The sequence below is a fragment of the Anomalospiza imberbis genome (genome assembly GCF_031753505.1).
Source record: "Anomalospiza imberbis isolate Cuckoo-Finch-1a 21T00152 chromosome W unlocalized genomic scaffold, ASM3175350v1 scaffold_73, whole genome shotgun sequence".
NCBI lineage: Eukaryota > Metazoa > Chordata > Aves > Passeriformes > Viduidae > Anomalospiza > Anomalospiza imberbis.
The window spans coordinates 362,764-385,810 of record NW_027099339.1 but is presented as its reverse complement, the minus strand read 5'-3'; the positions used below and the strand labels follow the sequence as shown (position 1 = coordinate 385,810).

The window sequence follows — 23,047 nt, the reverse complement described above, 5'->3', positions numbered from 1 at the left end:
TGGTCGGGGGTCGCCGCGCTGACCGCGCCGGGGGGGGGGGGGGGGGCCGTCCTGTCTGTCCCGGCCGTCCCATCCCCGGCTGCCCTGCCCGTGTCGGCTGCGCTGGGCGCCACCGCTGCCGCCAGGGCCGCCCCGCCTTCATTGTCTCTGCCGGGAGCTGCCAAATCCGCCGCCATCAGCCATGTGCGACTCAGTCTCCACCGAAGATCGCTCTTTGGCGGTTCCGGCAGTGGACCCCGCCTGCGCCTTGGAGGACTAAGCCTCGGCGCGGATCCCTCCCCAACCCCCCCCCCCTGCCCTGTGTTCCGTTCCCTCGGTAACCACAAATCCGGCTGTTCAGGGAAACGCTCTAGAGGTGACACGCGGAGCCAGACTCTAAAACTCAAAGACAGAGTGAGTTTTAAAGTAGGTATGTTTATTCGGCCGGACGCATGTGGGACATTTCCCCGAATACATGCGTGCCCCTTTCTTACACACGTGTTCTTTTATCCCCTGGAGTGTTACATATGCATTAAGTTTCCCCATGGGTCATTTCCTGGCTCCCCTCCCTCTCCGCTCTGTATGCTAATCAGCTTGTCGGTCCTCTGCGCCTGCGCAGCTGTCTCTGGTGGTCGTCCCAGGCTTCGGGGGGGTCGTAAAAGGGATGAAGTAAGAATGGTCTTCTTCAGGCTGACTTTTCGACCCCACTGCTTTGCACATGCCCATTGATTCCTTGGCCACGGTCCAAGCCAGGGGCCAGGATCCATCTGTTTCCAGAACATAAGGGGCCCCATTTTTCAGTTGTCTTTACACCCTGTATCCTGTTTTCCATATACATTCCTTCTCCTTATCTGGTCTCTCCTTGCTGCTCTGCACGTAGTCTCTTCCTTTCCCATAGGCCAGGATAGGGTATATTCTCATGTAACCTAAGGATGTGGCCCTAAGCAATATCCATTATTTTATATGCCTATTACTATTCAATACCTTCTAATTTCTATGATTAATATCTTCTAGTTCTAACCCCATGTTTCAGTCCCCCCTTTTCAGCAAAATAGTAAATTCTTTTACTTAGTACAAGCTCCAATCTCTACGATATGTGTCTCCCAATGCTTTACCATGTATCTGGGATAAAGAGGTTAGTATTGATATTCGTTGTAACAATTTGCAATTCCAAATGAGTATCACAAAGGATAGTGTTAAACTTAAACCTACTAATATCAGTAAAACAATAATGGGGTGACATAATGTATTTAGGATTCCAGTTGCAGTGGGCGACCATCCAAAAAGTGAATCCCACCAACTGTGACTTGCATCCTGTTTCACTCTTTGCAGAACCTTGCTTATTTCTTTTATGTCATGATGGACAGTAATTAAGGTTTTCTCCCCAGTTTTTTGAATATTCTCTAGAATTTTGATAAGGTCCTGATGTTTGATTAATTGTCTAATTAAAGTGAGGTTCATTCCAATAGGCGTGGGTGACAACCTGTGGTACATCTTATTGTTGGCATTAATTAGCTGATGAGACACAACTGGTGCCAAATACAGAAAGTCACACCCTGAAATCCTAACAAAATTACAAATACAAAAGTTAAGATAATTCTTACCGAGCAAAGTTACATTACCTTTATCTATTTCTATAAAAGTACACGCAGTTCTCAAACATACACAACCTTGACCAATATATACAAGTACAGTCCTTTGACTCGTATCCGGATGAATCTCAAAGTGACAAACACCTTGTTCAGTATCAAGACATATATCTTGAGCATCGATTGTGTTACTCTCACAAATGAACCCCTGTTGTTCCCGGGTAACGCAAGATTCTAGATTCACAGTTTGCCATTTTTCACCCACTCTCCGTGCCCATGCCCTGTGCTTTGAAGGGTAGAGCACTGACTGTTCATGATTCAGTCCCAGTGCTATAATAGGATGAATAACATAAACTGTGGCATTGCGTATGGTGAGCACAAAGGCAGTAACTACATTGTCAGTCGAGTCATAGGTAAAGTTTACCAAAGTCCACCAAGACTGAAATTTCTTCTCAAAATCCGTAGCGCTGTCCCACACGGCCTTTCGAATCTCAATTGGAAAGGCTCCTTCGCTTCCTTCCCTTATAATTGAGGCAGCTGTTGATTGCAACCATAATTGTGCCTGTATACAGCTAAAGGCCAGAGACACATTATCCTGAACCACAGCAAGTGCATCTATGATTGACCCATGGTCTTGGTCCTCTGCCTTTTTCAACCTTGGCAGTATTCTCGAGACCTGCCACTGACTGGTTCCCAATGCTAACAAAGATGACTGTAAAGGTTGTTTTAATTTGGTTAAATCACTTGTTGCAGTGGTCAATTTGTTCATTAATATTTCAGAATCAATTCCGTTTAGGACTCCCAGCCCTGTCCCTAATATTCCAGTCAGATCTCTTAGCATTCTGCCTCCAGTATATGCTTGTTTCTGCAGCCAGGTCATCTAACCCTCAAAGGACGTTTTTAAAAAGGGAGAGCAGGCTGGTTGAATTTCAGAGATGTTATTTTGCATTAGTAATTCAACACGCTTAAGAGACCATTCTGAGTTAAACAATAACTGCTGTTGGCCTGTATTTCTTATTACATATGGGCCGATTTTGTAAATTTCAGGTCCAGGCCCAAGAGGTGTGATTTGGGTTTGGGCTGGGGTCATGGGCTCAGTTGTGGCATTTATTTTAAACTTGAAGGAGAGCCCAATGGTATCCCGGGCCCAGAGACAAACTACCTCAACAGTCTGTATTAATGTAAAGTTACACAAACAGTCTTTTTTCACTTGAACGACTACAAACCTCCCAGTTTCCGTCCGTGGGAGATGTTAAAACACTAATTTGGGTTGCTCTCCTATGATCGGTTCCATTCATCATCCGACACCCTATCCTAATTTCTTCTCCTATGGTTCCTTGAAGTTCCTGTGAAGTTCCCAATCTATGCCCAGAAGCTGACTGACCTGTTGTACTATTTTAGAAATAAAATGAGGTCCCCTGTCTGAGGATATTGTGGCTGGAACTCCAAAGCGTGGTATTATTTCTTGTAACAGCACCTTTGTTACCTCCCGAGCTTTTGCAGTCCTGGTGGGGAAAGCCTCTGGCCATCCTGAAAAGGTATCTGTTAGTACCAACAAATATCGATACCCCCCTTTTCTTGGCAATTCTGAAAAATCAATTTGCCACTGCTGACCAGGTCCATGGCCCTTTCCAATTTGGCCAAGTTTTGGTTTAGGGGTATTCTTAGGGTTAGTCTGGAGGCAAAGTTCACACTGCCTGGCTACCTGAGTGACAGTGGCATATAAGTTCCTAGCAATGATTTTTCCAGTCAAGTAGTTATGCAGGGCATCAATTCCCCAGTGTGTTTTCTGATGTTCCTCTTTTACTAATGACCATAATAAATGGGAGGGGATAACTAGTTTCTTTTCTGCTGTAACAGCCCATCCCTCTTGGTTATACGTTCCCTTTTCATCTTCAATTAGCTTTCTGTCCTTCTTATCATACACTGGCTTACCTTCTAGGGAGATTTGGCCATCAGGAATTAAGGGTCCCTCCACTGTTACCTCACCTTTTGCTGCTTCTTTTGCCTCTCTGTCCGCCAGCTCGTTTCCCTCCTCCAATTCTGAGTTTCCTTTTTGATGTGCTTTAATGTGTATGATTGCCACCTTTTCAGGCAGTTGGACTGCTTCCAATAGTTGTAGTATCTCTTGCGCATGTTTAATGTTCTTTCCCTGTGAGTTTAATAGTCCTCTTTCTCTCCAGATAGCCCCATGGGCATGCACCACTCCAAATGCATATCCTGAATCTGTATAAATGTTTATTCTTTTTCCCTTTGATAACTCTAATGCCCGAGTCAGGGCAATTATTTCTGCCTTCTGTGCGGAGGTACCTGTTGGTAATGGTCCTGATTCGATTAGATCCCTTGATGTGGTAACTGCATACCCAGCATGTCGCTTTCCATTGATGACGTAGCTGCTTCCATCAGTGAACCAGGTTTCCGCATCATCCAGAGGGGTGTCCTTCAGGTCTGAGCGGCTGGAATAAGTGGCTTCGATGGTCTCCAGGCAATCGTGATGAATTGGTTCTCCTTGGTTCCTACTGAGAAAGGAAGCTGGGTTGACAATGTTAGTTACCACTATCTCAACATCATCTTGTTCTACCATGATAGCTTGGTATTTCAGAAATCGTTGTGGGGAGAGCCATTGGCCACCCTTGGTTTCTAGGACTGAGGATACTGTATGAGACACTAGCACAGTCATCTTCTGGCCCAGGGTGAACTTACGGGCTTCCTGAATGTTCAGTACAACTGTGGCCACTGCTCTGAGGCAACCTGGCCATCCTTTCGCTGCTGCATCTAGCTGTTTAGAAAGGTAAGCAACTGCCCTTCTGTATGGGCCCAGGTCCTGTGCCAGTATTCCCAGGGCAATTCCCTGTTTCTCATGAGAGAAGAGAAAGAATGGTTTACTCACGTCTGGAAGTCCTAGAGCTGGAGCTGACATGAGGGCCTTTTTCAGCTGACCAAAGGCCTGTGTGGTTTCTTTTGTCCACTGAAGGTCTCTGCTTCCATTTGCAATGAGTGAATACAGAGGTTTCACGAGCAATCCGTAGTTGTATATCCATAGTCTGCACCATCCTGTCATACCCAGGAATGTTCTCAGTTCCTTTATCGTCTGAGGTTTTGGGGTTTGGCATATTGATTCTATGCGTTCTTTCCCCAAAGTCCGTTGTCCAGCACTGATTTCATACCCCAGGTAGATCACCTTCTGTTTCACCACCTGATCCTTTTTCTTTGACACCCTATATCCCTGGAGCCCCAAAAAGTTTAAAAGGCTTACCGTCCAAGCCACTCACCCTTCTTCTGTGGGGGTGGCTATGAGGATGTCATCTACATACTGCAACATTTTGCCTTCTCCTGGTGGGGCTTCCCAGGATTCCAAATCCTTTGCGAGTTGTTCTCCAAACAGGGTGGGCGAGTTTTTGAAGCCTTGTGGTAAAACTGTCCATGTGAGCTGAGTTTTGCGTCCACTTTTGGGATTTTGCCATTCAAATGCAAAAATTTTCTGGCTGGTTTCATGGAGAGGGAGGCAAAAGAAAGCATCCTTCAAATCTAAAACAGTGAACCAAGTTAGTTCTGGTGTTAAACATGTCAACAAGGTGTAGGGGTTGGCTACCACAGGGTAGAGATCCTCAGTGATCTTGTTAACAGCCCGTAAATCCTGCACGATCCGGTATGTCCCATCAGGTTTGCGGACAGGCAGGATAGGAGTGTTAAAATCGAACTGGCATTCTTTCAATAACCCCAGCTGTAAGAAATTTTCAATTATCGGGCTAATTCCTTCTCTATCTTCTCTCCTCAAGGGATACTGCTTAATTCTAACTGGTTGTTTTCCTTCCTTGAGCCTGATTTGTATTGGTGGTGCATTTTTTGCCCTTCCTGGTACGTTGGAGGCCCATACTCCCAGGAAGACTTGATTGAGAATCTCTTCACTAATTTCTTCTTTAGCCTTAATGGTTGTCAGTATTAAGCTCAGCACTTCTACATATTTTTGTTCATTCACCTACAGAATAACTTCCCCATTTTTAAATGAAATAGTTGCCTCCAGTTTCTCCAATAAGTCTCTCCCTAGAAGAGATTCTGGGGAATTGGGCATGTATAAGAATTTATGGATGCCCCACTGTTTTCCATATTTGTATTTGAGTGGCTTGCAAAAATATGCTATCTCAGGTTGGCCAGTTGCTCCCCTGACATAATCATTCCCTACTGGCACCAGAGCTTTGTTTAAAACTGAAAATGTTGCTCCTGTATCCACCATAAATTCCACCTCTTTCCCTTCCTCCCCCAGTTTCATTTTTATAACCAGCGGATCTCCTGGGGTAAGGTCCCCCGGTCCCCTTCAATTACTTTCTGTGTGAGCAACCACCACCTCCCTTCCCCGGTTCCCTTTCCCATTTCCTTTTCGTTCAGGGCACTCGTTTTTCCAGTGTCCAAGTCTTTTGCAATTTGCACACTGATTTTTACCCAACCGGGGTGGTCCTTGCCTAGGTGGTCTTTGTCCTCCTTTATTTTCTTCTTTTATTACAGCCATTAATTTTCTCATTCCTTGCCTATATCCTTCTTCTCAATTGCTGAAAACCCTCCATGCTTCTTCTAGCAAGACCTCAAACTTCCTTTCCTCTCCCCCCTGGAGTCTCTGAAGTTTCCTCCTGATATTTTGACTAGATTGCCCTAAAAATAAACTTGCTAGCTGCTGTACCCCTATCTCTGATTCAGGATCTAATGATGTATAACGACGCATTGTGTCTCTCAAGCGATCCAAAAACTCAGAAGGACTTTCAGAGGGGTTCTGTTTAATTGCATATAAAGCTGACGAATTTATAGTCTTGGGGATGACCCGCTCCACCCCCTTTGCTATCATTCTTGGTAGTGACGTAACTTTTTTATTTGCCCCTCATCATTTGGGTTCCATTTTGGGTCTTGGAGGGGAAAGAAGTTCTTAACATCCACTTCTTTTGCTTTGCAAAAGCCTTCTGCCAAGTCTCCTGCTGCTTTTAAAACTAGCTGTCTTTCTGTGTCTGTCAATGCATCCAACAATAACTGAATATCTGACCAGTCTGGGTTATGCTGCTTAATCATGTATCTTAACCTTTTAGCTGTTCCTATTGGGTCACTTCTATAGTTTTTGGCAACTCTTTCCCAACCTTCTAAATCAATTGTAGAGAAGGGGACTTTTATCAACACCCTTTCCTTCTCAGGTCCTATTGCTTCCCTTAAAGGGGCTTGTATGATTTCCTTTGTTTGTTTTCTAGTCTGAGATGCTATGGGACTGCTTGCACTCTCATCACTATCACTCTCAGGCAGTGGTGGATACGATATAGTCCGTAACTCAGAGGTGGGTGGGGGAGCAGACGGTCCAGCCTGTCTCTCCTCCAAGGGGGCTGAACCTGTTCCTCCCCTTAGGCCCCTTTGCTCCTCAGGGGGTGACACAAATAAATCCAACAACTCCTGCTTTTGTGTTTCTGCTTGATAGACCTTATCACGATGTGTGCAACGCTGGTTTATTGAGCAGGTGCTACAACATCGTTTAGGCTGCTTCCTATTAGCTTTGCCTTCCCTTTCTAGGGCTAATACCAGGGGGTCAGAAGGGGCCCTGATCCCACAATCCCTCTGCCATTCAGGGTGATTTCGGAGGGAGAAAAACAAATCTGCATATGAAACTTCAGTCCACTTACCCTCACGTCTAAGAAATAGCATTAGTTCCAATAAGGTATCATAATCTAGGCTCCCAGTCGGGGGCCATCTGGCTCCGTTTTCCAGACGATACAAAGGCCACCACTGGCTACAGTATTTTACCAGGGTGCGTTTGGACTTGACACCCCCCGAGCCTGCAATCTTCTTCCAGTTAGCTAAAATGCAGCCCAGGGGGCTTGCCTTGGGAATTTCTCTGCTCTCTCCCAATCCCATTATTTTCTTATCTTATGGCTTTTATCCAGATCTTTCTCACACTCTTACACAGTCTTTTCTTAATCCCTTTCTCCTAGCTCCAGATCTCTGGAATTAAATAGATCCTAAAAAAACAAAACACCCTTTAAAATTTCTAGCTCTGGATTCTCCTGACTCTGCAGCTTATACTGAGCACAGTAACTGTGTCTCATACATGACAGGCAATACCACCACTCCCTGCAGGTCCTGCACTCAACCAGCTCCCACTCTAGATATTGCCCTTGTCAAAACAGAGGGTCCTAAGGTTCAAATCCAAAACCACTGGGGGAAAAGGATCCCCTCCAGCTGTCCTGCCACGGCTAGTAAAGTACACTAAACAAACCCTAAAAACAATACTCACAACAAAAACATCAAACAAATAGCAGTAGCTGAGAACAACATTTATCAGAGCAGGCCTCACAACGAAATACTTTGCACAAAATACTCACAACAAAACCTTAGACAGCATTAAGCAAACCTAATACTCACAGCAAAAGCATCAAAACAGCACCAAGAGTGCTTCAAACAAAATGCAATATCCAAAAACGACGCAAGGAGTCCAAAGAGTCCACACAAAGTTGCCACAATTATAATATTTGACACAAGCATCAGAAATATGCCACAGTTTCCCAAACACGAGTTACTTCACACAAAACCTTTAAAACTCACACATACGCCCAGACAGCAACAAAACTCACACACACATCAGTGCAAAATTCACACACATAAACAGACAGAACTCACACACACCTGGACAGTGCAAAACCCATACACACATAGCAGACAAAACTCACATACACCTAGACGGACAAAACTCACACACACATTACACACCCAGACAGCAATCATACAACAAGGATTCAGTGAATCCTCCCCCGCTGCCTTTCCGTCGGTCAGCGGCCTTTACCGATAGCTGCTCTTTCAGCTACCGGTTACTTGCAAGTCCAAACCAAACCAAGACCATGCTCTGTGCGGTCAGCCGTCTCTGATCGGCTTACCAGCGGTCACTACGGGGCCCCCACTTTTTAAAAAGATACATACCGTTTCTCCGCTGGTTAGGAGGTCGTTCTCTGCCCCCGCAGTAAGCGACAGGAGAAGCGGAGTTCCTCCAGAGAAATCCTGGGGCGCGCCTTAGGAAGTCCGCCCCCGAGCCGGGCCCACGGCTGGCAGAGAAGTCCCTTCGTGGTCGCCAATTGACACGCGGAGCCAGACTCTAAAGACAGAGTGAGTTTTAAAGTAGGTATGTTTATTCGGCCGGACGCATGTGGGATATTTCCCCAAATACATGCGTGCCCCTTGCTTACACACGTGTTCTTTTATCCCCTGGAGTGTTACATATGCATTAAGTTTCCTCATGGGTCATTTCCTGGCTCCCCTCCCTCTCCGCTCTGTATGCTAATCAGCTTGTCGGTCCTCTGCGCCTGCGCAGCTGTCTCTGGTGGTCGTCCCAGGCTTCGGGGGGGTCGTAAAAGGGATGAAGTAAGAATGGTCTTCTTCAGGCTGACTTTTTGACCCCACTGCTTTGCACATGCCCATTGATTCCTTGGCCACGGTCCAAGCCAGGGGCCAGGATCCATCTGTTTCCAGAACATAAGGGGCCCCATTTTCAGTTGTCTTTTCACCCTGTATCCTGTTTTTCATATACATTCTTTCTCCTTATCAGGTCTCTCCTTGCTGCTCTGCACGTAGTCTCTTCCTTTCCCATAGGCCAGGATACGGTATATTCTCACGTAACATAAGGATGTGGCCCTAAGCAATATCCATTATTTTATATGCCTATTACTATTCAATACCTTCTAATTTCTATGATTAATATCTTCTAGTTCTAACCCCATGTTTCAGCCGCGGGAGCCGCCCTGGCCGCGGCACGGTCGCGCGCGGCGTTGGAGGGGGCGGAGAACACCAGCCAGCCGTCCAGAGGCTGCGCGGTGGCCGCGGGGGCAGACCCGAGCGGCGCCGGGCCGGGCAGGACGCGGCGCGCGGCCATGGTCACGGCGGCAGCGGCGGGACACAGCGAGCGCGCGCTGATGACGTCAGCAGAGCGCAGAACCGCGCTGGGTGCCGGCGTTGCCATGGAGCCCCAAGGGAGCGACCCAGAACGGGACCGGGGCGGCGCGAGGGCCGGCTGGGGGAAGAAAGAAGGCGTTCCGGAGGCCGCGGCCGCGCCAGAGCCGGTGCAGGCGGAGCGTGGTCAATGCGAGGGCGTTCCTTCCCACATCCCCATGGCGACGCAGACAGAATCCAGGCTGCGCATGCGTTTGCGAGAGTCATGGCGAACTCGGAAGTGACTGGGAATGTGGGCGCTGGTTTCGGAGCCGCAAATCCTAGGCGCGAGTTAGGCACAGCAGACACCGGGCGTGAGCGGGTAGGCGGCGAGCAAGAAAGAGGCGCAGCCATGCCAAGGCAGGCAGAAGCGGGGCGTGACTGCACCGGAGACATTCCTCTCCACACCCCCATGCCAGTGCAGACAGGGGCTGAACAGAGCCAAGGCAGGGATTCCCTTTGATCACCGCCCCTCCACAGCAAGTGCGAGCAACGTACCACCCATTTCCTTTCATCAGCAGTGGCAGGCAAGCAACAACAGAGCTGCATTGTGGCAGCGGCAGAGCAGCGGTGCCGGATTTTTTCCGTGGCATCGGTGAGCCTGCAATTGCATGGTTCAACTGCAGTGCACGTCCAAAAATTAACAACAAATACACAGCAGTGCCCAGAAACCACAGCAGCCAAAGTAAACAACTTTTTACAAGCACGCCCATTGCGTCAAATGTCCTGCGGCAACGCTGAGCGATTGGACCTCAACATTCACCCCGAAATGAGATTCAGTCAGTTGTCTTTTGAAACCAGTGCAACACAAGGCCTTCTCCAAACTTCTCCAATGTTTCTAACACCAACCCCAGACTCTTCAGTTAGGTTGACACGACCTGGTCAGCAGCCTCACCCAGCAGGTGTGGCGACAGCGTCATCCAATGACAGAACGGCCAAATCGCAACGGTTTTTTTCATATCATTAATAATGAACAGATTTCCAGAGACACTCATCTGCCACAGTTTCAAAAGAACACCAACGGAAAGACAATAGAACTCATGACATTTATTCTCATGAGCAACAACAACCGGTGTCATCTGAGATTCCATCGGAACCTTTTCCATTTACAAGAGACTTTTTGGTACAACCTTTCATCCAATTAACAGACTGTGCTCTGGAATTGTGTTTGCATTTGGCAATGCATTTTTCCCAATTGTTCCTTCCAGCAGAAGGTAGCCACACCCTTTCCATATCATCTGTAAATATTCCTTCTTCATCAGCATCCAAGCTGCCTGCTGGACTGACGGCAGTTTTGGCCGTGGTTTCCCCTGACTGTGCTGCACAGGGAAGGCAGCTTCTCCTTCCTCAGCCAGGAGGAGAAGAAATGCCAGTGCGGATTCCTACTCATCATCCAAGAAGGAAAGAGATACCTAAGGTGTCAATACCCCTTGGGAACAGAGAGGGCACATCTTGGCAAGGTGCAGAAAGGCCAAGAACTTCAGTAGCCCTTCAAGATGAAAGAACCACATTTTGGCAAGGTGCGAAAAGGCCAGAAATGTCAGCGAACTCCGGGATGACAAAGGATGCATCAAGAAAACAATTTGCACAAGTGTCTGGTGTCACAGACTGGGCAGAAATCAGAAAGAGAGCATTAAAAGACAAAAACTTTGATATAATGAACATGGACAGCATCATATTACCAGTGACTCATAGTCCACGGAATGAAAACACGAGATGGGAAAGACTGGACTATGAGGTTGGGAGAGACTTAAAAACAGCACTGCAAGAAGATGGATTGGATTCTAAATATTTTAAACAGTTTTTAAAGGGTACATTTGAAATATATTATTTAACACCACACAATCTCAAATACCTCGTTTCAGTGATTTTCACTGAATCACAGATTTTTATATGGGAAGCGAGGTGGAGGAGGGCTCTTGAGGAGCTCAAAAACAGATATCAGGGAGGACCAAATGCAGCCATCTCCATAGTGCAGATGGCAGGTGAACCCCTGGGACCAAATGATAATACAGGACAACAGATTAAAGAGCTACCACGGGATGTGTTGACTGACATCAAGAATGCAGCATGCAATGCAATTTTACAAACTCCATCAGCAGGAACACCTGAAAACATCTACACAGGGATCAGGCAAGGACCTTCAGAACCTTTTACTTCATTCCTTGAGCATCTCACACAAGCAGTGAACAGGCAAGTGAATGAAGAAACAGCAAAACCACACTTGTTTCAGGGTCTTGCATTTGCAAATGCCAACACAAAATGCAAACAAATCATCAACACACTGCCTGGTCAACCCTCGTTGGAAGAAATGGTGAGGGCCTGCAGCGAAAATGATACACCTCCACACACTGCATCAATTCAGACAAACATCTGGGGAGAGTAACTTGAAAGAATCCTCCAAGTTCGGGATGGAAGATTTCACGAAGCACTTCAATTACTGTTTCAGCAAAACAATTTTACAGAAGACACATGAAGGTTGTGAAAGAGGACCAGAAGAAAGAATCACAATCACTTGTTTCTTTGTTGTGTGACAGGTCATCATTGTGTGGGATACACAATGTGAGAAAGGGACATCTTATAATGAAAATTGAAATAGAAAATTAAATAGCATGAATTTTTAGTAATTTATTATATTAAGGTTTAAGTTAGGTTGTATTTTAGCATTTTATTGATGATGGGATTGATTTTTATATAGTTTGGTTTAAGTTTAAATATTATTTAATTAGAGTATATCACTTTAAGTTTTATTTTAGGTTTGGGCCCTGAAGAAGTTAAGTTTTATAGAGGTTTAATTGATAATGAATCTATATATTATTAATTTGATACATATGGATTTTATAAAGTTAATATAATTTAGAAAAATTTTACCACAATTTTTTATATTGAATTTAAGTACTGTTTGATTCAAAAATTATTTTAAGTTTTTCAAAGATCAGGTTTATTTAGCTAACAAAGTTTAGTTGTTTTTCTTTAAGGATGGGAGGATTTAGACTGAAAAGGAGGTCATGAAACATTGAGGAACATTGATTTAAGGAGAAGACACAGTTTGTTGGATCCTTGGTTTTGTTTCAGTCTTTTGTGTTTTATTATAAGTTTATCAATATATAAGAGTTTTAAAGGAATTTGTTTTGGATTTTCTGAGATTGATTTCATTGTTTAATAGTCAGTTTTAATAGTCTGTTATTTCTTTATATAATGATACAAAGGGTGTTTGTTGTTTTCAAATACTTTCTTTTATTTTTTAACTATTTAAGTGTTTTATAAATATTATTAAGAAATTTTATCATATTGTTAGGTGAAGCCTTGTGCTTTGTTTTTTCATAGCAAATTTTCATATGTTTTATTGTCCTATATGCAATCTTATCCAAGTTGCATGCCATTTTGAAGTCTCATTTTGGTTTCTAACTGTATTCTGCATTTTTCTAGGTGGACCTTCTGGTTTGTTTTTATATCTCTTGTGAGTGGAATCATTGCGTTTATATTTTTTATCATTCTCAAATGTTTTTCAGAAGATCTCAAAGGGAGATGCCTGAAACATTTTGACAGCCTTTTGTCAACTGTTGATCTTACGATTTCTTCCAATTGACATTCTTTTTCCCTCAAAGAAGTTTCAAGGAAAATGAATCCTTGTGTCATCTGAACGATTTGTCATCTTGAACTTCAAGTATTTATTTTATGTGAAAATGTTATGATAGGTTGTTATGTTTTAAGTATCATATACGTATTGTTGGTACAAGCTTTGTTTTAAATAATATGCTAGGGGACATCACTCCAGTTTAAAGTTTGGGCCCTAGCCAGGCCCTGATTTTAACTTGGACAGATGAGTTGTACAGCAAAATCCAGAGGTTTCTCCACAAAAATGAATAATATGCAGGTCATTTTGACCTACCGATTTGATCCTACAGATGTAACAGCTGATGCAGCTTTGAGGTGAAACTTGTCAGCCTTGCCTGGGAAAGGATGCCAAGGATTTTCCCTGGAAACAAATGTTTCAGCTGTTTGCAGACTCTGAAATGCTGGCACAATGTTTCTAATGATTATGCTTTGTTCAGTCTTATATATGTTATTTAGAATCTCTTTCTTTTGAACCTTCTTGAATTGTTGTCGGTTTTGATAAGTTTTATACATTTTATCATTGAGGTCTTCTGTCTTATTTTATATTATGCTTGTCTTGGTTTGAAAAGACAGGAGTCTGTGAAGGAAGGCTAGAGTCTCCCGTGAAATGGAAAAGGTAAACCCCCCTCCCTCTGAATTACTACAGTGTAAAAATAAAAAGGCTCTCATGCAAAGATATGGGAATGGGAATAACAGTTCTTTACTAGGAAAAAAGCTAAATAATAATAATAAAAAAGTAATTAGTACAAACAAAACTACTTATAGAGTTAGAAACCTGACACCCTGAGGAGTCAGGGTGTTGGTGATAGTCTAGTTAAGTGGTGGCTGCTCCTCTTAGAGTGGTAGATGAAATGCTGCTGAAGCGGTGGTCCTGTAGAAGGGTGTAGTTTTCTCTGAAGGTCTGGTGATAGAGTAGATGGGCCTGGTCTTCCTCTGGGAATCTAGCGGAGAAGAAGCTGCTCCTTTGGGAATCCAGCAAAGAGGCTGAGATCATGTCCCAAAAAAATGCTGATTTTATGCAGGTAGGGATGCTTGGCTCCTCCCTCTGGGTGGAGCATCTCACAATGGGATGATGTAATCCCATCAGTCACGCAGTGAGTCATTCAATGGCCCATTAACAGAAGATATGGCCCCAGAGGGAGACATTGTTTTTGGAAGATATAAGAAAGCTGCCCACTTTTAACAGATGGCAAATAGAATATATGCTTATCTTACAAGCCAGGACAATGCTTTATATTTTTCAACCTTCCTGTTTCAAAAGAAAGAAGGAGAAAAAGGTGAACAAGTGCCTGAAATAAGGCTGGAACGAGGCTGGAGATTTTGTGTATTTTAATCTTTTGAAATAATTATTTTGTGAAGTGCACTTCAGTGATCATCAAGTGAAACATGAGGAGAGTCTCAGACACTGGACAGATCAAATTGAAAAAAACATTCAAATTAATAACTTTGGGCAAGGATTGTGTTTGTGTTTTCACAGGGGTTGAAAGTGGGTGTCAGCAGGATGCATTAGATCTTGTCGAGTTCGGAGGAGAGCAGATCCTGACTCCAGAAGCAGAGAAGTCAGCATGCAGATGTGAGCAGGTGTCAAGACAGCGAACATCTCTTCGTTCTACATGCAAAAAGAGGACTCTGGAACTTGGGTTTCTTTTGGGACTTGAGTTATCGTCTTTGCATTTCAGGAAGGGAAGATGTTGATGTTGCATTCCAGATTCCCTTGGGGAACGAGGCCTGCAGTTTGTTCAAATGTTATACTTGTGCCTCATCTTCTCACTCATTGCCTTGGGCAATGGGGTGGTTTTGTTCATGTTTCAACCAAGGGAAATGTTTGGGAAACTCTGGGCAGCACATCAGGGTTGACACCATCAGGCTGAAACACTCAAGGCCAGAAAAGCCCTTTTCAACATGTTTGAATTTGCCAGGGCTGATTCCAAAAGACATCCCTCCAACAATTTTGCATGTGCATTCTTAATTTGGAGAATGGAGGTGGTGTTTGGATGGGGTTTCTTTCTGCAGCTCCTTATGAGCCTTGAGAACTGGAAAGTTGCGGCAAAAATGAATTTTTATATAACAATTTGGCTTTTCAGAGTGGCACAAAACAAAGATAAAATCATAGAAATCACTCCAAACCACAGAATTTGTAAAGAAGCATCATCTTGGTGTATTTTCACTAAGATGTCGAACAAACCATCCAACCGGGTTTCAAAATAATTGCCACAGGAGATCTTTTTCATTTGTAAGAACACAGTTTGATTTGCTATCCCTACAGATATCAGGGACAGTCCATGCAACATAGGGAGATCTTTTGTTAACACGCAACATGACTTTGAAAAAAGAGTAAGAAGGAAAAAAATCTAATGAATGAAGTGATCCAGATTGTGACAATGATAATGTTAACACATGGAAAAAAGGCTCAGAAAACTGGAATGGTTCTGCTTTCACAGCAGGTGGCATCAAAAAGAGCCTTGGCACAGTTAGATCAAAAGAGGTTGTGGGCAGAGTAAAGATGCCCATGCCGTTTCTTTTGCATTGAATGATTTGTTACCTAAGAGTGTGAAATGAGAACAAAGCAGCAATTGAACATCTATTCTGGACACATGGACACAAGAGTGATAAATTTGAAGAGGTATCATAAAAGAAAACACACCTGGAGGGAAATTGAATCTTAGATGGATGGTGTGTTCAGTTTGTTTAACCTTTCACAGTTGTAGAAGGAAATTTTGAAAACAGTTGTATATCTTTACAGGGTATTGTAATTCTTCTGATGCTTGTGCCGTGCTTGCTTTAGCGCACGGCAGACCATGGACAGAGTTGTCAAAGAAGTGTTCTTGGTTCAAAAAGGAGGGGGAGATGTGGGAATCCAGGGCATCCCTCTGGCTGCCCTGGAAGGTCTGGGACCCTGGCAGGGGGTCAAGAACCCCCCTGTACAGAGCTCCACATGCTGTCTTGCGAGACAGACCTGCTGCAGGTCAGAGAGAAAATACTTTAGATAAGAAGAAATAAACAACCTTAAAAACCAGCACAGATGAATTACGACTCCTTCTTTGGCAGCGGGGCTGAAAGAGACTTTCTACAATCTCGGGAGCATCTAAATATCACAGATCCCGACAGCTCTGCACTGGGATAAAGCAGTTAGTAGCCATCTTGTTTGAATTCCTAATGCCTCTTGGTGTGGAGGCTTGCATGTGTTTCTGGTCCATAGGGTTTTTTTGGGTCTTAATAACTCTATGGTCCCTAGGTTTATTTTCTTATCCAGAAATAGCTCCGGTATTGTCCCTAATCCCTAGTTTTTGCAGTAGAGGGGCATGGACTAGAATAGCTATTGGGCTGGGCTTGGTGGTAGGAAGTTTATAAAGTTGCTGGGGTCTGTTCCAGGTATGTATGGTTCATACTACACTACACTACACTACACGGTGCTCCTGTCTCTTTATCCCTGTGTTGGCTAGGGTACACCTCGCAAGGCAGAGGTGAAATCACTGCGAGCTGAAATCACTGCTAAGAACTGAGCTGTCTGCCCCTTGCTGAGGTTACCCGGCAGCTGAAGGACTTCCTGAGACCCCCAGAAAGTTGTCTCTTGCAGGACCTCTCTCTGGGAAGGTTGCGGCGTCCAGGTTGAATCATCAGACCCTTGACCAGCCGCTGAACACACAGACCAGACCAATCGACCAGTGGATGATGATGATGATGATGATGCAGGAGAAGGACTCTCAACGGTACCTGACATACAATCAGGAGTCAAAGCAACTGGCACAAGAGCAGAAGCCAATATTGAGTCCTTTTCCCTGAAGGACCTTCGTGGCCTAAGAAAGGATTACACTCAACAACCTGATGAATCTATAATTATTTGGCTAGTCCGTCTTTGGGATGATGCAGGTGAGGCTACAATTCTGGACGGCACTGAAGCGAGGCATTTGGGATCCCTGTCACATGATCCCATCATCGACCAAGGAATGATGAGGGGGGCTAACCCTCACAGCCTCTGGGCACGGGTCCTGGAAAGTGTAGCACAAAGATATCTGTGTGCAGATGATCTTTCTATGCAGCAAACCCAGTGGAAGACTATAGAACAAGGGATCCAACGTCTGAGAGAAATGGCAGTGGCAGAGATTATCTTCTTAGATGGCATAGCAATTAGGAATCCATACTTGGTAACATGTACATCCGTGATGTGGCGAAAACTTGTACGACATGGGCCACAAGAATATGCTTCTGCTTTAGCAATGATGAAGCAGGATGACAGGGATGAGACCGTGCTTGATATGGCAAAGAAGTTCCGAGCATATGTAGATGATGTACATGACCCAACACATGCCAGAATCGCAGTGGTGGAAACACATCTGCAGAAATTAGAAGACAAGATAGAGGAGAATCATAAGAAACTCAGGGAGGAGATTAAAGAGGACCTTCTCCAAATCTCGGCAGTACAGATCAGAGGTTCTGGTAGCCAATGCAGACATTCCCCAGATGGAGAGAGAAGGTACACTCCATGAGCTGAGCTGTGGTTCTTCTTGCATGATTGTGGAGAAAACATGAGGAGATGGGATGGAAAATCTACTTCTGCTCTGGCACAACGGGTGCAGGAATTGAAGGAAGGCAAGACTCAGAGAGGAAGTTCCACCAAAAGGGAAACAGCTCCAGTTGCTCGTAGCCGAACTGCCAGGTATGACGATGATGATGATGACATGTCCAATCCCCTTGAAGGAACCGCCAAGACATATGCCCAAGGAAAGAAGGATAATTAGGCTTAGAGGGTCCCTGCCTCTAGCCAGGTAGAGGTGCGGGAAAACCGTGTTTTTTGGACTGTGTGGATTCATTGGCCTGGCACATTAGAACCACAAGAATATTAAGCTTTGGTCGATACTGGTGCGCAGTGCACATTAATCCCATCAAGACATGTGGGGGCAGAATCTGTCTCTATCGCTGGCGTGACAAGGGGATCACAGGATTTTACTTTGGTGGAAGCAGATGTGAGCCTGACTGGAAATGAGTGGAAGAAACACTCTATTGTGACTGGCCCAGAGGCCCCATGCATTTTGGGCATAGATTACCTCCCAAGTGGGTATTTCAAAGACCCAAAAGGCCTCAGGTGGGCATTTGGGATAGTGGCTGTAGTTACAGAGGGCGTCCAGCAATTGAACACTTTGCCTGGACTGTCTGAGAATCCATCTACAGTAGGACTTCTGAAAAGAGAAGAGCAACAGGTACCAATTGCCACTTCGACAGTGCATCGCCGACAGTATAGAACAACTCGAGATGCTGTGGTTCCCATCCATAAGATGATGCGAGAGCTGGAGAGCCAAGGGGTGGTCAGCAAAACCCATTCACCCTTCAACAGCCCCATTTGGCCTGTGCATAAATCTGAAGGAGAATGGAGATTGACGGTGGACTACTGCGCTTTGAATGGACTCCACCACTGAGCGCTGCCGTGCCAGACATGTTAGAGATCCAGTACGAGCTTGAGTCCAAGGCAGCGAAGCAGTATGCCACTATTGATATTGCCAATGCATTTTTCTCCATTCCTCTGGCAGCAGAATGCAGGCCTCAGTTTGCCTTCACATGGAGGGGCGTGCAGTATACCTAGAACCGACTATCCCAGGGGTGGAAGCACAGTCCTACCATCTGCCATGGACTGATCCAGACTCCACTAGAAAAGGGTGAGGCTCCAGAACACCTGCAATACATCGATGATATCATTGTGTGGGGGAACACAGCAGCAGAAGTGTTTGAGAGAGAAAATAATCTGAATCCTCCTGGAAGCTGGTTTCACCATCAAGAAGAGTAAAGTTACGGGACCTGCTCGAGAGATCCAGTTCCTGGGAGTCAAGTGGCAAAATGGACGGCGTCAGATTCCTATGGATCTCATAAACAAGATCACAGCTATGTCTCCACCAACCAATAAGAAGGAAACACAAGCTTTCTTAAGCGCCATAGGTTTTTGGAGAATGCACATTCCCGAGTACAGTCAGATCGTGAGCCCTCTTTACCTGGTCACCCGCAAGAAGAACGATTTCCACTGGGGCCCTGAGCAGGAACAAGCTTTCACCCAGATTAAGCAGGAAATTGCTCATGCAGTAGCCCTTGGCCCAGTGAAGAAGGGACCAGATGTGAAAAACATGCTCTACTCTGCAGCCGGGAGCCATGGTCTGTCCTGGAGCCTTTGGCAGAAGGTGCCTGGTGAGACTCGAGGCCGACCACTGGGATTTTGGAGTCGAAGCTACAGACGGTCTGAAGCCAACTACACCCCAACAGAGAAAGAAATCTTGGCTGCCTATGAAGGAGTCCAAGCTGCCTTGGAGGTGATTGGTACAGAGGCACAACTCTTCCTGGCCCCCCGACTACCGGTGATGGGGTGGATGTTTAAAGGAATGGTTCCTTCCACCCACCATGCTACCAGTGCTACATGGAGCAAGTGGATTGCTCTTATCACACATTGTGCCCGTATAGGTAAACTGAATCGCCCTGGGATTTTGGAGGTAATCACAAATTGGCCCGAAGGTGAAAATTTTGGTGTGTCACAGATAAAAAACAAGAACCAGTGACACGGGCTGAAGAAGCTCCACCATATAACTAACTGCGCCAGAGGAAACACGCTACGCTCTTTTCACTGACGGTTCCTGTCACATCGTAGGAATGAATCGCAAGTGGAAAGCAGCTGTATGGAACCCCACACAACAGATTGCACAAGCTACTGAAGGAGAAGGTGGATCAAATCAACTTGCTGAACTCAAAGCTGTTCAACTGGCCCTGGACATTGCAGAAAGAGACAAGTGGCCAAAGCTCTACCTCTACACTGATTCATGGATAGTAGCCAATGCTCTGTGGGGATGGCTGGAGAGATGGAAAGAGGCTAACTGGCAGCATAGAGGAAAGCCAGTCTGGGCTGCCGATGAGTGGAAAGAGATCGCTACCAGGGTAGAGAGGCTACTTGCGAAAGTCCGCCATGTAGATGTCCATGTCCCCATGAGTCGAGCTAATGAGTAGCACCAAAACAATAAGCAGGTAGACCAGGCTGGAAAGATAGAGGTGTCAAAGATAGACCTAGATTTGGAACACAAGGGAGAGTTATTCCTAGCTCGATGGGCCCATGATGCCTCAGGCCATCAGGGTAGAGATGCCACCTATAAGTGGGCACGAGACCGAGGGGTGGATTTAACCATGGACAGTATTTCTCAGGTTATCCATGACTGTGAGACGTGTGCTGCCATCAAGCAGGCCAAGCGAATGAAGCCCCTATGGTATGGTGTGCAGTGGTCCAAGTACAAGTATGGGGAGGCCTGGCAGATTGATTACATCACGCTGCCCCAAACACACCAAGGCAAGCGCTACGTGCTCACAATGGTAGAAGCCACCACAGGATGGTTGGAAACCTACCCTGTGTCTCATGCTATGGCCTGTAACACCATCCTGGGCCTTGAAAAGCAGGTCCTTTGGAGGCATGGTACCCCTGAGAGGATTGAGTCAGACAATGGGACTCATTTCAAGAACAGCCTTATCAACACCTGGGCTAGGGAACATGGCATTGAGTGAGTGTACCCTATCCCCTACCATGCACCAGCTGCAGGTAAAGTGGAGAGGTACAATGGAATGTTAAAAGCCACCTTGAAAGCATTAGGTGGGGGATCTTTCAAAAATTGGGAGCAGCATTTAGCAAAGGCCACCTGGTTAGTTAACACCCGAGGTTCCACCAACCAAGCAGGTCCTGCCCAGTCTGAGTCCCTGAATATAATAGATGGCGATAAAGTCCCAGTGGTACATGTCAGAGGTTTGTTAGGGAAGACTGTGGATCAATTCTGTCTCGAGTACAGACAAACCCATTCATGGGGTTGTCTTTGCTCAGGGACCAGGTTGCACATAGTGGATAATGCAGAGAGATGGAACAACATGATGTGTACCTCAGGGAGATCTGATTGTGGAGTGAGAATGATATGCAAATATCACTGTTTGCTGGATGTTACTGCCATTGTCTGTACATTAAACCACACAGACATGAGATAGAAGGAAATGTGTTAGTGTTGAAGGTCTGAGCAAGTGAACGATGGAGTTTTGAGTGAGGAAAGTGAAAGTGAGGAATCCTGCAGCTCTGTAGTCTGGGGCCTGGATTCAGTGGTTTGGTGTGGGGATACAACAGGGACATGATGGGTATTGATTGTAACTTTTTGGGGGGAACAGATGGAAGTTTTTATGTGAATAAAATGCATGATGTTTGGTAGTAAGTTGATGATATGGGGATAAGGAGTGGAATATCCTAGGGTGACGTTACGATGCTTGTATCCCAAATTGTGTGTTTTGTTTATGCTGGATATTATATTCTGTGCCTTCAAGACTGGCTCTGAGAGCGAAGGCAGGGAGAAGAAGAAGCACAGAGTTTTGTTATCAGCCTGCACTCACTCCTCCACATTCTGCTGGAACACAGAACTCCAGTGTGTTGTCTGGGCACAGACAGGGCAGAACACTGTGTTCCTTTGCTTTTTAGTTAGTTTAGCTAGCTGAGGCAGTCCAAGTGTTCCCTGGACTGGTTTTCTTTCCCTTTTCTTGGAACCATTCGAACCTGCTCTGGACTGGGATCCGGGGAAACACCGAGAGCTTGCACTTTGTGGCCTACCAGGGCCTACTCTGGGAAGCAGCATTTCCCAGCGCCGGAGGGACTGATAACAGAGCAACCACCCACAGGAGAGACTTTCTGAATTTGTCATCTCTTCAGAGCAGCGAATGAGTTTTGTCATCTAGTATTGTTCATTTTGTGTGCTGGGGAGTGCTTTGCCTGTTGTGAAAAATGCATATTATATGGCTCTACGCAGATATTTACTATATGTATTATGCTAGGTTGGAAAGTTATGCTGTAGTAACATTTTAATAATATAGTAAATGTAGTTTTGTAATTGAAATTAAGCTTTAGTAGTTAAAATAGAAAATATGTGTGTGTGGTATTCTTTTTGCTTAAGAGAAGGAGAAGATAATCAAGAAATTCTTCATACAGAGATAACAATTACAGAAACCCCTAAATCTTCCAGAGGAGAGGAATTTATGGCTTTCCTTATCAACAAAAAAACCGAACATCTCCAAACTCGACTTAGACTTCAAGGCGCCTGGGATTAACAGGAATTCCTCAACAAGTACCGGACGAATTTCTTGTTTTAAATAAAAAAAATATGCATATTCATGAAGTGATTTGTGTATGCAACAGGTTACCCCTCTTAAGGAGGGAATTCTCTTTTATCGGGGTCCTTCTCCTGGCTCACTTTTGTCCAGAAAGAGGTACCCAGCCCGGGCTGTAACTTTTTGCTGTTATTGTCTCTTTAATTGTCCTAACTCTAATTGTTTAATCTTTATTACTATACTTGTATTAATTTTTTTCCATTTTATTTTTATTAAACCTTTATAAATTTTAAAAACTAAGTGATTGGCGTTTATTACACTGTTAAATAAACAGGCTTTTTCCACTTCTCTCCAAGGAAATTCTTCCCGAACCGGTTGGGGGGAGGGGCCACGTGGGTTGGCTTTCTAGGGGGGCCCCCCTTTTGGAGGTTTTCTCCCAAATTTGCCATAAACCAGGATAAGTATTAAAATAGAAAACTTCACCTTGATAGAGGTTTAAATGTTTACTTTTGCATAATGCCATGCTTTTGTACCCTCACTCCTCAGTTAATGTGCCGGGTGCTGCAAAGGGGGGGAGGCAGGCAAAGGCAGCCGTGCCCTGCTCACCTGCCGAGGCCCTGCCTATAATTTGCCCAGGATTAGCCCCTTCACGAACAAAAGCTTTGGGCAAGGTCTGTAACTGCTGCCAGAATCTGGGGCCTGGTGCCCACCGACTGCTGCCCGATTTCAGCTGCCAGCTTCTTCCGAGACACCTCCCAACCAGCCAGCCAGGATCCCCAGGCCGTGCCAGGAGGAGATGAGATGAGATGAGCCGAGCCTACGGA

At 45.2% G+C, this 23,047-nt stretch overlaps 2 long non-coding RNA genes across 2 annotated transcripts; both read right to left on the bottom strand.

Annotated features, from left to right (window-relative positions):
• Positions 1-498: 498 nt before the first annotated feature.
• LOC137465619 (uncharacterized) lies at positions 499-9,306 on the bottom strand. The gene is made up of 3 exons (XR_010994730.1): positions 8,774-9,306; positions 8,511-8,682; positions 499-746 (listed from the first exon to the last, which is right to left on the bottom strand). It is a non-coding gene; the product is annotated as an uncharacterized lncRNA (long non-coding RNA).
• Positions 9,307-19,072: 9,766 nt separating this feature from the next.
• On the bottom strand, positions 19,073-21,887 carry LOC137465618 (uncharacterized). Its single transcript, XR_010994729.1, has 2 exons — positions 21,281-21,887; positions 19,073-21,064 (listed from the first exon to the last, which is right to left on the bottom strand). It is a non-coding gene; the product is annotated as an uncharacterized lncRNA (long non-coding RNA).
• Between the last annotated feature and the right edge of the window lie 1,160 nt (positions 21,888-23,047).